Source organism: Geotrypetes seraphini, chromosome 14 (assembly GCF_902459505.1).
Source record: "Geotrypetes seraphini chromosome 14, aGeoSer1.1, whole genome shotgun sequence".
NCBI lineage: Eukaryota > Metazoa > Chordata > Amphibia > Gymnophiona > Dermophiidae > Geotrypetes > Geotrypetes seraphini.
In genome coordinates this window covers 12,881,106-12,896,370 of record NC_047097.1, presented here as the reverse complement: position 1 = coordinate 12,896,370, position 15,265 = coordinate 12,881,106, and the positions used below count along the sequence as shown (strand labels likewise).

Genomic DNA, 15,265 nt, shown 5'->3' with positions numbered 1-15,265 from the left:
TTGAGCACGTCGCTAAAAACTGATTAAAACATTTTTTTTTTTAAATTACTAAGGCCCTCTTTTACTATGCCACAGTAGAGGTTTCTATCATGGCTCGGATTGCTAAATGCTCCTCTGACGCTCATAGGATTTACTCCCTTCCTCTCTCTAGAAAAGAAGGCCACTAGTGTTGTAATCAATCAGGAAAACATAAGTATATACTTGTACCAAAAAGGAGTGTGGTTGGCCACAAGAAGGGATAAAAGAAGCACATTTTATTGGTGCATTTTTGCCAGTTTTATCAATGGGGGTTCAAAATTAACCCTTTCCTCTGTGGGTAAAAGCCTGTTCCATACAGCAAGACTAGAGGTGGGGAAACATGGAGTCAGCTGACCCTATGATGGAATTTCATTTTGAGATCTGGGTGCATGTGTTTGACAGTAGCTTCTGACCTTGCTGTAAAGAAGATGGAAGTCCAGGGATACCAGACAAACTTTCAGCTGGAGGTTTTCCTTTGAAAATGTATCCTGGTGGATGAGCAAGCCTCCTCCTCCCCTTTCCAAGTTTTCAAAATTGTCTGCAAGATGAGAGCTCCATAAAAATTATAAAACCATCCTGGCACTCTATCAACTAATATACTGTACGGTATCAAAGTCTCAACTCCTACACACTGCACCAAGTTCCCAACTAATATATGGAAAGTCACAATAAGCAAATCAGGCCTGGAAGGCAAAGAATACAGAACATTTTATTTCCTATTTTTATCACAAATCTGCCCATTCCCAGGTCGGATACTAGAAACAACTGCTATTTCAGTAGCAAGCCCACTGTAAATGAATCAACCATATACTAGTGGCTTTCTAAGTCTCTGTTTAAATTCTATTCTTTTCGACCTTCGGCACAAAGGCATCTTTCACAGTCACTGCTAATGAATTCAGCTTAATAACTAGAAGCAACCAAATTAGATGGTGCTTTAACTGCAGCAGTTCCTCCACAGTCGCACCAGAGGGGGAGTATCCGGATTCCTGGAGCATTCTAACTCATTAGCCTCTATCATTGAGTGAATGCTTGGTTTTCTTTGTTAACTGTCTGTCTGTAATCTCAACTGACAGGCTCTCTGCTCTTTGTGATCTTCCCGGCAGGGAGCCAACTCCACATAAGTGAACAGGGAATAAGCTGCTTCCATTTACGTACTGATCATTTAAGAAGTAATTATATACAGGCATTTTCACGGGCATATGGCTGTATGAGTGCATAACATGCTGTTTATAAAATTACTACCCATGCACAAGTGCACATGGTGATAAGAACGGACATACTTTGTATGTGACTCTAGGGTAGGAGTGTTCATGGTGGATTTTGGGTGAAGCAGAAATAGGAACAATGCACATGTATACTTTTATAACATTTTTGCATTCTTGTCAAGCTTGTGCAAATATACATAACTTCATTTTAGTCACAATTTATATAGTTTTCAGGGTTACAGGCATAAACACCTAACTTTACAGAAGTAGGCCTACTTGCCCTTTCAACTTAGGTGACATGTACGAACATTCTACTGAAGTACTCTTGCAAAAATTAAGAACTTGGATTTTCTTTTTTGCACACAATATTGTCAAATTTGGTCTTGCCTAATAATAACTACCCAACATGGACATCACTTGTGGATTTCTCCATTTTCTGTGGTGCTGTCCATTCAGCACCACAGAAAACCAAGCGATTCTACAGGAACTATGGTCCAAGATCCATTGCTGTGGCAGGACATTCATAAAACTATACATCAATTCTCAGTTAATTTGATTGTGTGATAATTAACAGTAACAATTCCACCAGCCGCATAGAATTTCACGGTATTGCGGTATATAAACTGTTATTATTATTCATTTAAATGGAAATGGATACTTCAACATGAAGTATGTATTTGGAGTAATGTATTTGGGGCTACATTCACTAAGCAAACCGATCGTGTACCGATCGGTTTGCAACCCCTTTGCGACTCGATTTTTCTCCAACCCAATCATTAACCACTGTGCCGATCCAATTCCAATCCGTGCATGCAAATGAGAGGAAAAGGCATGCAAAGTAGGCAGGGACGCGATTCACTAAACAAATCTGGGACACTGACTGGGCTGGCCGATCAACAGAAGAAGCGACTACTGAGGACCAGTCGCACACGTCCCTGCCAACTCTCCTGTTCCATTGCCACCCTGAAATCCGCCTTCCTCCCAACTAGCTTGTTGGATGATGAATATCTTTGTCTCACTCATCTTAAGGGTTCCTGATGAAGGGACGCTGAGTTGCCGAAACCGGGCTTGATTGAACCCGGCCACAGGAGGTCTTCAATTGTGGTGACTGGTCGGACTTCCTGTTCATTGTGGAAGCCTCCGCTTTTGATGAAAGCAGCTACAACTACAGTCTTCAAGCTAAGTTTTCAACATTTGCTCTTTGGGAGTTGACTGGGGGGGGGGGGGTTTCAAGGAGCACTCTTAGTGACTTCACTCTAGCAATTATCTAAAAGTTTGTTATAAGCAGTTTTTATTTTTACTGCTCACTTGTCACTGTATTATCAGTTATGCACACGTGAGACTTTCAATGATGGTGTGCAGGTAGGAGCTTTTTGCTACTGCTTGGTCAGCTTCTGTGGTGGAGGTTTTGTTCCTCCTGTCCCGGATTCCACACTCTGAGAATGCCCCGTTTCACTCAATATATTATTAATTTCTAGTTTTATTGGCTACAGTGATCTCCTTTGAGTGCTCCTTGTGACCCTTGACTATTCCTGCCTTTTTGTGGTACCCTGAAATCTCCCACATATTTTTTTTTTTGGGGGGGGGGCATTTTTTGACAGGTCTACCAGTCTTTTCATTTTTTTTTCCCCTTGGCACAGATATTTTGCGTGTGTTACATCCCTCCTGCCATTTTGACGCACATGGGGGGGGGGTTTGGCACGGGGGCGCTTTGTTGGGTAGGGGGAGGCTTTTTTTAATTTTTTTATAGGCCTGATATTTTGCGGCCCATTAAAAATAATGGGAAATAAAAAGCCGGCAGAAGTTCCGACAGCAGTGACAGGAGGCTGCTTCTCTTGTCACTACTATCAGGGCTCTCCCTGACTCAATCAGCGATCCATGCAGTCGGTTGAGGATGTGTCTCTGATCACCCCCATTTGCATGAAGATGGTTGGTGAATCGGTTGGCCTGCCTCCAATTGCCCATGGATCGGATACAGATTGGAAGGTTAGTGAATCTAGGCCAAAGTATTTTCTGCTCTAATGCAGCAGGATAGCCAGAATTTATTTATTTTTATTTTTTTTTTTTTGGGGGGGAAGGTTAATATAAGTGGCCACTATGTCTGAGCCATAGTAGTTGCACTCCTGTTGACAAGTGTACCTGACAAACTGATTTAAATATTCTGTAACAGCTGTCATGTATCATGGGTGAAATTTTAAATATAAATGCACACAAAGTCTGCTGTCATCTACTATGTTACTATGTCATTTATTTGGTCAGAAATGGCTCCTAGCCAATTAAATCACCTGCTTGGGGCTAACCACTAATTTTCGGTGGCACTTAAGTGGTTAGTGCTGCTGATAATTTGTTAGCGCCAAGTGGGCTTTCCAAGGGCAGAGTTGGCACTTAACTGGTTAAATTTATCTGTGCAATTACTTTCTGAACTATCTGGTAAAGCTTTGTATTCATTACTTAACCAGCAAGGTTAGCTGCATACATAGGACCACATAAAAGTTAGTCCTATCTTTATACAATAACCTATGAGCCAGCTAAGTGCTGAATATTTCATTTAACCTGCCATGTGTTAGCCAGTTCTGCAGACCCAGAAATTCAATGCCGAAGCATAGACATGGCTTGGCATTTAAATTCCAGACATAATACTGGTGGCAGTCAGTAAAACACTGATTGCTGCTGGCTGAATATCAGGTCCTTAATTATTTCAAGTACTTACCAATGCTAAACTAGATACACACTTATAGAAACAATTCAGTTACATCAAAAGATGCCTAATGAGGCAGTATCCTTTAACTTAATTTGAACTTGAGCTGATTTAAGTCTGCTATAAAGACAGCCATTTCAATGTGAATCACAGCCTAATTAATAAATAACCCCCAAAGTTTTCTAAATCCTGCCTAACGCTATGGCAAAATAATTAGTTATGTAATTGAGCACATATCATTCAACTTTATTTTATAATAAATATTTATTTAAAAAATTTCTCTACCGTTTAGAACTAAACCGTTTACATAATTTACATACATAAAATTATATAAAAAATAATAAAACAGACACACAAACAATCCTCTGAGATCATATCTGCAAACTAACACCAAAATTTATATAAAAGATCATGAATAATTTAACAACTATACCAAAGAAAGAAATTATTGACTAGCCTTAGGGGCTTTTTTTATATTAAGGGCCGGATTCACTAACCTGCCCGATTGGGCCTGATCCAGGCCTGATCCAGGCCCGATCCGGACAGGTCCGACAAATTCACGAAAGTAAAATATGCAGATGGGGGTGATCGGAGGAACGCCCCCATCTGCCTGCATGGATCGCGCATGTGCAGACCATCTGTAGTGAATTGGGCCGGAGGGGAATTTGCTCGCTAAGGGGGTTGCAAACCGATCGGTTTGCTTTGTGAATCTAGCCCTAAGTTCCATCAGGTGCTACTGTGCACTAAATAGGGACTTAGTATATACTGCCTTTTTGTGGCTTTGGCATTTCATTCAAGCCTTTTTGTGGCTTTGGCATTCAAAGTGGTGGGCACTGGAGGATTAAGGGCCAGATTCTCAAAACAAGGTTGCCTTTAATGTGGTCACTAAAATGGTTCCAGCTGGTTTAGCCTGCATGCATTTTAGCAGTGGATTATCAAAACGGCTTATCGTGGTCTTTGGCGAGCTTTCTAGCATTCTCCAACACTGCCATGCAAATGGGCTCTTGAATATTGAAATGAGCATTCCAGTGGATTCTTAAACACTGCCAAGTCATTCTCCAAGTGCGGCACCAGCTTTTGGTGACAAAAAAAAATCAGCAACTGGTCCGGGGGTGCTGGTACATTGTCAGCACTGTGAAAAGTGCATATCAAGGCGTGTGTTCTGACTGTGGCTAATGAACCAAAATAAAAATTACATGATTCACATAAATTATAATCTTTTTTTAATGGGGAGTGGTAAAAGCACTCTTCTTGAGTGTGTGTATATATTATAGCTGTGTCTTATGAATTATAGTAGTTTTGTGGGAGAACAGGCATCTCTTATTCACGCTTGTTAAAAGCCGACATTGCATCTCTCTCACCACTAAGCAACCCCCCCCCCAACATCACCTCAGCAGTGGGAGATGCCCACTCTCACCTGCCACCAAGCAACACCCCTCAAACATCCCCTTGGCAGCAGCAGAGATGCCCTCTCTCTCCCGCTGCCAAGCAACACATACCCCAACATCCCTTCAGCAGCAGGAGAGATGCCCACTCTCTCCCGCTGCCAGGAGGGGAGGGGGTGTTGCTTGATGGCAAGAAACAGAGGGCATCTCTCCTGTTGCCAGGTGGAGGATTGCTTGACTTCAGGGCTCGATTTGCTGTTGTTGGGTTTTAGGGGGGGTTGCATTTGTTCTGCGCATGTGCCCATTGCTATCACCAGTGATTGGCACATGCAAATTTAGCGAATCTTCACTACTCTCTGCCAACCTCATTTGCATGAGTGTTTTTTGGAGAATGACTCGCTTTTTTTAAATTGCTACTTTAGCAGCTACAACAGTGGCCTGTCAGTTTTTAACGCAATATTTGAGAAAATAGACCTAAATTACTTGCCCAAGGTCACAAGGAGCAGTACTGGGATTTGATCTCACAACCTCTGGGTACAGAAGCAGCTGCTCTACCAGTGAGCCACACCTTCTTCAGGTATCCTGTGTTAACTATTTTAAAAAAATTTTGAGGGGTATATCAGAGGATGGAGTTTGGGCATTTCTGCGCTAAACAGTCAGCATAACTACATTACCACCTTAGCACCTACAAAACAAGTGGTGATAATTGCTCACATGGTAAATTTATTAATGGCCCTGTGCTAATGGCAACATTAGTACATGGCCATTAATATAAAAAGACCATTTTTGAGGTCTTAGAGCCTGGGAAAAATCTGCATAAGGGTACACTATACCACTTTTTCCCCCAGCTTAATCAAAGGACTCCTTATTTATGTATTATAAATTCCATATATTGCCATTTGAACCACAGAATAGATGCATGGTGGTTTACAAAACCAGTGCTCAGGTATACTAATAGAATAACAAAAACAGAAAAAAATGAAAGACAAAGCAGCACAGGACAAGACACAAAAGGAGGGTGTGCGAAAAGAACAACAATAAAACCCTTTGTAATTTACAAATAGCACAGAACTCAAGGAAGAGGAGAGACTCTGAAGGCCAGCAGGAAGACCAAAATAGATACCTTAATAATTAGGCATGATGCAAGAATTACTTGGAAAAGATCTATCTGCTATGCTTGAGGAATCCCTTTCTGAAGTAAAAGAAAGGGCAACATTGCTCATTTCTTTTGTATTTGAGCAGGACTTTAATTCAGTAATGAAACTCTATTTTCATAATTCTCATTTACTCTTTTCTGGGCAAAAAATTTGGATTTATCCAGATGTTTCAAAAGTTACACAAGATCGCAGAAAAGAGTTTTTGTCTATGCGTGATGAAACCAAAAAGCTAGGGGCCTCCTATTTACTAGTATATCCTTATAAATGTTTAATTCATTATCTGGGGATTAAGTACACCTTTTTTTGTACCTTCACAGTTAACAGCCTTTCTAGCCCTGAAAAAGATCTCTAGTAATGTATAGATTTAACTGGATAAATGAGTCAGCTTTCTTAAGGAATAATTTGCTTTGTTATAATCATCTCCATGGGTTTAATCAGGGATCTCAAAGTCCCTCCTTGAGGGCCGCAATCCAGTCAGGTTTTCAGGATTTCCCCCAATGAATATGCATTGAAAGCAGTGCATGCACATAGATCTCATGCATATTCATTGGGGAAATCCTGAAAACCCGACTGGATTCCGGCCCTCGAGGAGGGACTTTGAGACCCCTGGGTTTAATGGATCCCCATTTCCGAATGGTGGTCTAAGAAAGGTGAAAAAAAATTTTGATTTCTTCTGTAAATGTTTTTCTTTTTCTCGTTGTATTACTGTAACAAGTGTTTTACTTGTGATGTTATTGTAAATTGAATAAAAATTAAATTAAAAAAAGAAAAATAATAATTAGGCATGGTGACATGAAATTTTTTAAATTTCCAAACTGCAATTTCAACATGTTCCTCAACACAGGATTTTAAAAACTGAAAGCAGAACTTGTGGCCTCTAGTCTACACCAGGATGGAGGGAAAATAAGAAAAGTAATTGAATTGTAGATAAAGACTGGAGGGTGCACTGAGGGTTATAATGAATAGTAAAGAATGTAAATAATGGGATAATCCTGGAGAGAGCGTGTGGTGAACATGAATCAAGGTCTTATGTTTGATTCTGTAAGCAATTTGGAACCACTATTTTTAGGTCAGATTTCTGTATTGATAAACTTTGATATGAATTTAAAATTTACAAATACAACTCCTCTAGAATAAGACTGCCAAAACACCTGGGATTCATGATAACGATAACAAAATATCAACTAGGAAGAGAATTATCACGCAGCTAGCAGTAGCCAGTCAGCGTACAAAAGAGAAAGAAAAAAAAATTACAAGCTTCAATCCATAGATGCTGTCAACTGTACCTCATTTTTAGATTGGAAAAGAAAAAAAGATTTTAATAGCTCAATCTTAAAGATAACATAAGAAAACTGGTATCAAATTTTATACTTACAGAGATATTTTAAAACAAACCGGGCTCCTAGTGGTTGAACTTGAGATCTGAAAGCCAAAAATTTGTACCTACGAATCTGAGTTTCAAATGACACATTCAAGAATAATATGATAATGTATCCCCCCCCCCCAATTTTTTTATCACAAGAAGGAAAATCCAATCTGATTTATGGGGGGAAAAAAGTCATTAACAAAGCTTTACCAGGTGGTTCAGAAAGTAACTGCACAGATAAATCAGCCAAGGAGATGTCTGATCAGGTTTAGAGAGTCCAGATTTTTATGATTCTCCAAAATAATTAAGACTAGACTGAGACAGGATCTTAACAATCTGATAAGCCTAGAGGGCACCAAAAGAATTCCTAACTATTGCAGAAATGTGAGAGCCAAATGCTAAAGAGTTGTCCAATATCAAGTTTCAAGTTTATTAGGTGTCTTGATTAATCGCTTAATCAAACTTCTAAGCGATGTACACATTAAAATTTACATTTGTTAGGGGACAATACAATACATACAAATACTTAAACAAGACTAAATTGCACTCAGTTTAACATATTCTTAACATTAGGTAAGGAGGGATGAAATACAATTCATTAAAGTAAAGAAGAAACATTAAGGGAAAATACAAGAGGGTAATAAATAAAAAAGGTATAATAAAGTAAAGTTGAGTAATAAGATAATAAAATTAGATTGCAAAGACTGCCAAAATGGCTTTTCAACAGAACTGGAACAGCCACCATGACTAGAGAAAAGAATGGTACTAACGTTTGCCTGGAAAACCATACAATCTCTGACTTTGAGAGACTGAATTTGTCTATGAGTCTTAATCCACTTCTTGATTGAGCACAAACCCCTAAATTCTATAAAGTGCACCTAAAGTTAGGCGCCTACATCAAGCATGCTTAGCTGATGCAGGCACCTAATTTAACTGAGTGATAGGCTAAATCAATCCCAAATCGGCACTCAATTGGCATTAATTGAAAGTTAGGCATATAACTTTCTAGGCGTATGATGATTCTAAACAGTTAGACGTCTAGTGCAAAGTGAATAATTAAAAGTGGGCATGGTTAGGGAGGTGGATCATGGGCATGTTTTTGAGTTAGGAGCAGTTGGGCACCTAACTTAGGTGCCCTATAGAATGTACTTAAATGTTAGAATGCGTAGTGCCACCTAAGCATGCTTAAGTAGTTCTTAGTGCTGCACTAGTCAGCACTGGTTTTTTTTTTTTTTAAGACAACACATACAGAATCAGGCCCAAAGAATATAAGCAAAAAGCTTGAAATTGAGCATCCCAAGTGTCATGTGCTAAAATGATCTGAATAACATCTGCAAATAAGTAGGGACTCGGTCCTTGTGCCTAGATGAGAGCTGCCAGTGGGGCAACATGGGAGATAAAATGTTGCCCTGATGAACAGTATACCTAATGGGATGTGTAACAAAGAATGAGTCTGAAAGATTACCCTTAATGTACATGAAGTAAAATAGGGCAAACCACTTGAGGACCATGCTTGGAACTTCCATCTCCTCTAGTCTCCTTAAGTCCAGTTTGACTGAGAACATCCCCCCAGCTTTCCTGCTTCATATATATTTCATTCAGCATAGCCACAAGAGCAAATTCTGTCTAAAACCAGAATGTCCAACATGAAGATAATCAGTATTGTCTAGATTGGACAGCAATCTTCTCTATAAGCTTGACCAAAAATGGAATAACGTAACGAGGCAAATCAAGTCACATCAGGGTTTGTTTGAAGGGCGCTCAGGAAGCTAAACCTATGTTCACAACTCACAACCAGAATCGTGTGATTATAATATATGTGAAGGGTGCTCTCAGTGTGAACCATCAGCGATAGGAGTCCAGCTCCGACACTTCACTTCTGGGTCAAGGCGGTAAGCCTCCACCCCCACACCATCATCGAGCACCCTAAGTGTGCTGCAAATTAAGTAATTCAATAAATCAATCAAATAATAAACCAATGAATAAATCAAATATAATTCAAACAAAAATACCTGAGCGACCCCCAAACAAAACCCTGCCAGCCAGACCCCCCAAAAACATTCAGCAATATCAAAATAAAAAATCACCATACAAAAATTGAAAAAGGAATACTTATCTGAAAAACTTCTCACACATTGACAAGCAAAAACCGCGCCAGGAGAAAAGGTTCAACCACGCTGGTTTCGGGGAGGAGCCCTTCTTCAGGAACCTAACCCCCGACGAAAGCAGGAATGCAGGAAGTGGAAGCAGGAAGTGGGGGTGAGGAGGGTTGGTTGAAAATAGGATGGTAGTTAGCCATGATTATGGGATCAAAGCCAGATTTCTTTATCAGTGGACGCAGTGCTGATTCCTTTCAGGATAAGAATAGCATACCTGCCAATAGAGTGAAGTATACAATGCAAATTAGTTTCTAAAAGAAAAGCAATTAGCTGTTTCCAAAAAGTGGTTGGAACTATTTCTGAAGTCTTTTCTTTCTGTATCTATTGCACTTCCTGACTGCATAAATAAAATATTGTATAGAAAGCAAAGAGAAACATAGGATCCAAACTTATAATAAAGCAAATATCGGTGTATTATTTTATGAGTCCCCTTTCCAAAATGCTCAAGAAGACAGCAAAATATCTATAATAAAACAGTAATAATTGTGATAATCAGAATAATATAAGAAGTGTAATGGATGCAGAGCAGAACTAGGGTGACTCATTGTACAACCCACATACACAAAATTTTATTCAAGTGCTGATGTCATCTCAGTAAAAGCAACACAAGCTCCATATATTGCCTCTGTAAAATAACATAACACACATACGAACATAAGAACTTAAGATTTGCCACTGCTGGGTCCCTTGTGCCCAGCAGTCCGCTCACGTGGCAGCCCTTAGGTCAAAGACCAGTGCCCTATTTGAGTCTATCCTTTCCTGTGTATGTTCTGTTCCAGCAGGAACTTATTCACTGCAGCGAGACACTCAGAACTTTACTATACCACAAAGGCACTGACTTCCAGGACTCACACAGCAACAATCTTACCCCCCCCAGGAGAAAGAACAAGCTGAACTACTAGCAGACAGACCTTGACCAAAAGTAGTATAAGAGGCTACAAATCAGAAACAGAAAACAACTCAAAAGGAAAGCCCAAGAACACTGACTTTCAGCAGAATAACTCTCAAAGAAAAACAAAAATGAATTTGTCCTGTATTGAATAACAAAAATAAGAAAAGCACATGCCCAAAGCTGATATATTCCAGTCACTAAGGTGACAATTTTATAAAGCTTGCCAAAAGTAACATAGTAACATAGTAGATGATGGCAGATAAAGACCCGAATGGTCCATCTAGTCTGCCCAACATGATTTTTTTCGTCGCTATTTCTGGGCAAGAATCTAAAGCTCTACCCGGTACTGTGCTTGGGTTCTAACTGCTGAAGTCTCTGTCAAAGCTCACTCCTGCCCATCTACACCCTCCCAGCCATTGAAGCCCTCCCCAGCCCATCTTCAACCAAACAACCATATACGGACACAGACCGTGCAAGTCTGCCCAGTACCGGCCTTAGTTCTTCAATATTTACTACTATTTTCTGATTCTAGATCTTCTAAGTTCATCCCACGCTTCTTTGAAAACTGTCACCGTTTTTCTCACCACCACCTCTCTCGGGAGAGCATTCCAGGCATCCACCACCCTCTCCGTAAAGAAGAATTTCCTTACATTGCTCTTGAATCTACCACCTAAAGTTCAGGCACTAATCATAAATCCCATAGCAGTAATTATTGTCATGCTAGAATACTATGGGATAAGTCTGTATTTATACGTGTTACTTTAAGTGTAGCCACTTATGCCATGTTCATTCCCACTGCAACTCCTTGTGACCCTGGGCAAGTCATCTAACCTTCCATTGCCCCATGTACAGAAATCTAGATGGTAAGACCACTACGGACAGAAAAAGTACTTGCATATAATAGACATAAATCGTCTGGGTGTACTACAGAAAGGCACTATATCAAATCCTTGACCCCTCCCCGTCAAGCTTATAGAGAAGATTGCTGTCCAGCAGCTGTTGATATTCTAATCTAGACAATACTGATTATCTTCATGTTGGACATTCTGGTTTTAGACAGAATTTGCTCTTGTGGCTATGCTGAATGAAATATATATGAAGCAGGAAAGCTGGGGGGATGTTCTCAGTCAAACTGGACTTAAGGAGACTAGAGGAGATGGAAGTTCCAAGCATGGTCCTCAAGTGGTTTGCCCTATTTTACTTCATGTACATTAAGGGTAATCTTTCAGACTCATTCTTTGTTACACATCCCATTAGGTATAGTGTTCATCAGGGCAACATTTTATCTCCCATGTTGCCCCACTGGCAGCTCTCATCTAGGCACAAGGACCGAGGTCCCTACTTATTTGCAGATGTTATTCAGATCATTTTAGCACATGACACTTGGGATGCTCAATTTCAAGCTTTTTGCTTATATTCTTTGGGCCTGATTCTGTATGTGTTGCCTTAAAAAAAACATTTTCAGGTGTAAATGTTTATGTCTAAATGCAGCCATAGACATGCAATCATTTTGCAGAATAGTTGCAGTTACATATCGAACTGATACACCTAGGCCCACCTTTTACACCAGCCATAGACATGATATAAATGTTCATGCCTAAAGTTTGGTGTGTAACGGCAAACTTTGCTAGGATTCTGTAACAGATCTAGCATGCAACTCTACCATTATGGAATATTAGTGTAGCACCCAGCTTTTGGTGTCTTTTAGCAGTCTTTTCTGAATTTATCCCATGAGCAGAGTAGTGATCTAATGGTTAGAGAAGCTGCCTCAGCACCCTGAGATTGTGAGTTCAATTCCCACTGCAGCTCCTTGTGACCCTGGGCAAGTTACTTAACACTTATTGCCCCAAATACAAAATAAGTACCTGTCTAAAAAAATATGTAAAACTGCTTTGATTGTAACCATACAGAAAAAGCAGTACGGTATATCAAGTACTGTCCCCTTTACAATTAAAGAAAGGAACTTCAAAACTCAAACCTTTGCAAATTCAGTAGTGCATGAGCAACCTAGTGATTTGAGCAGAAGGCTGTGACCCAGAAAGACCAGGGCTCAGATCCTACTAATCCTTCCTGTGGCCCTGGGTAAGTCACATGACTTTCCTACTGCCTCAGGTACAAATTTAGATTGTAAGACATCCAGGCACAGGGAAATACAGTACCTGGTCTATGTGAATGTAACTTATCTGGAACAACCACTGGAAAGGTGTGAGCTAAACAAATTAAACTCAAGATGTTTATTAGCACCAGAGAGGTATACGTTAATCCCTTCTCATGCTTTCCTCACAAGCCCATGTCAAAACAAGAAGTCAATCCACAGTTCAAATAACTCAAAGTAGGTGTACAGGGAAGTTTTCAAAGACAACCATTTTTGTTCTAAAATATGGACTCCATGTTTGTTCTGGAGGACTGCCAAAGCCATGTCTGGACCATACTTCCTTAAAATCTATGCATACCACTATCTCCACTTATAAGAACTGAGGATTTAGATGTGTAAGCTAGCTTTTTACAGTTGTACATGATACATTAACCTTCTAAAACCACCTGCTTAGACTAAGGAGTAAAATGTTTCCATGTGGGAAGGGGATGAGAGGTATAAACAATGATTCAGGGTATTTTCTGGGAATTACACAGAAAATAAAGCTAGACCAAATTGAGAACGACATTATTCTTACTGGTGAGTGTGTAGCAGGAGCTCCTGTAGCTATGCTAATGCTCTCTTCATGAGACGCTAAAGAACAATTAGGTGTGATTAAGGGCTTGATTTGCTTGGCTTTTCTCTCATTTTATGTGTTGGGGCGGGGGGGAATCAAAATAAACCAGTTTCTATATTAATAAAAAAACTAATAGTATTCATCCTACAAAAAAATCATAGATAATATTATACAATACAGAAATAATAGTTGAAATCTTTTTTTGAATTTTCCTATGACTGGCTGAATAGGTCCAGAGACCCAGTCTTAGCCAGAGCTCAACCTCTTCTGCCCTCTGTACAGTTAGTGCTGTCAAAATTCAATATGGATTAAATTTAAAACCAGACAAATGCAGCCTGTGGCTTGGCAGTGCAGCTATAGAAAATCAGGTACCATTTCAAAGGGTTTTCTTAAGCAGAGAAACTACCACGGAGAGATTATTCTACCATTCCAGTGAGTTTCAGTCATCCCCAAATCGAAATAAAGAAAATAATTTCCTCATTTGGCTCATAAGTGTGATGTCTCCACTTCAGATTACTGACCTGCTTTATAAATTGTCTTTTGGAGATTCCACTGCAGATCCAAGATGGCTGCCTCTTGCTGCTGCTGGGAGGACGCTTAGGAGTGTCTCGCTTACCTTTTTGGAATGCCTAAAAGAAGGGGTAGAAGCGTTAGTGGAGCCTCCCGATGCTCAGAAACCCCTTTGCCTGCAGTAGATGACATCTTTAGGCGCCTCCTAAGTGAGCAAGTCTTGTCGGGGAATCGCCTGCTGGGAGTGCCGGCAGAGAGTAGTGCCACGGCGAACTCCCTTGGGCTAGAAGTTTCCCTGAGCCCCGACGTAAGGACGCCGCTCTTACAGCCATTGCCGCTGGGAGCAAGCTCACCGCGAGAGGAGAGCACGCCGGAGGAGGAAGTGTTTTCCTCTCGAGAGGCCAGTGTGTCGGAGGGCTTGCAATTGAAGACAGCTAAGAGTGATTTTCTCCTCTTAGAAGAACCGGCGACAGAAACAACTTCAGCTAAAGGGAATCAAGACGTCAGAGAGGTAAACCAGCCGAGTGAATATTTATTAATGACACAAGCAACTTTTGTTTCTCCTGTTAAACCCTCTGAAGTCACTCTAGACTCTCTTTGGGACTTAGTGTCCAATCTTGGAAATACCTTTAATCTTCAAGTAAAAAATTTTGATAAAGAAATACAAACCCAGAAAGAAGAAATAAAAATTATAAAGGAAGAGACAGTATCGTTGAAATTAGATATTCAAGAAGAAAAGAAGAATTTGAAAACAATTAAGAGTAATCAAGATCTATTTGTTAAAGATAATACAATTATGAAGAGAAAATTGGAAGCTTTAGAGAATAATATTCGGGTTAATAATTTGCGTTTAATTAATTTTCCTAAAGTATTATCAATTTCTCCACGAGATATGATAAAGCGGTACTTTCTGGAAATCCTTAAAATACCTGAAAATTCCTTACCACCTCTTACAAAGGTTTATTATTTACCTATAAGAAATCAGGATCCTCAAAAGAAAGAAGATGAAGGAATCTTTGGACGTTTCCACTTTATTAGAGCAATCAGATAGAGAACTGGCTATTCCAGCCACTCTCTTATTGACTGTGGCTTTGGCCCCAGACAAGGATTGGATTCTTAAACTTTTCTTTAAAAACAGATCCAAGGACTTTCTGGGTCTCCATA

At 39.9% G+C, this 15,265-nt stretch overlaps 1 protein-coding gene across 1 annotated transcript in view; it reads left to right on the top strand.

Moving 5' to 3' along the window:
• RPP25 (ribonuclease P and MRP subunit p25) overlaps nt 1–14,264 on the top strand; it is a 31,600-nt gene extending 17,336 nt beyond the window's left edge. Inside the window, exon 2 of the mRNA XM_033920735.1 lies at nt 14,138–14,264. The gene's annotated coding sequence lies outside the window, so the exon portion shown is untranslated. The remainder of the gene's footprint in view (nt 1–14,137) is intronic.
• The last annotated feature ends 1,001 nt before the right edge of the window (nt 14,265–15,265 follow it).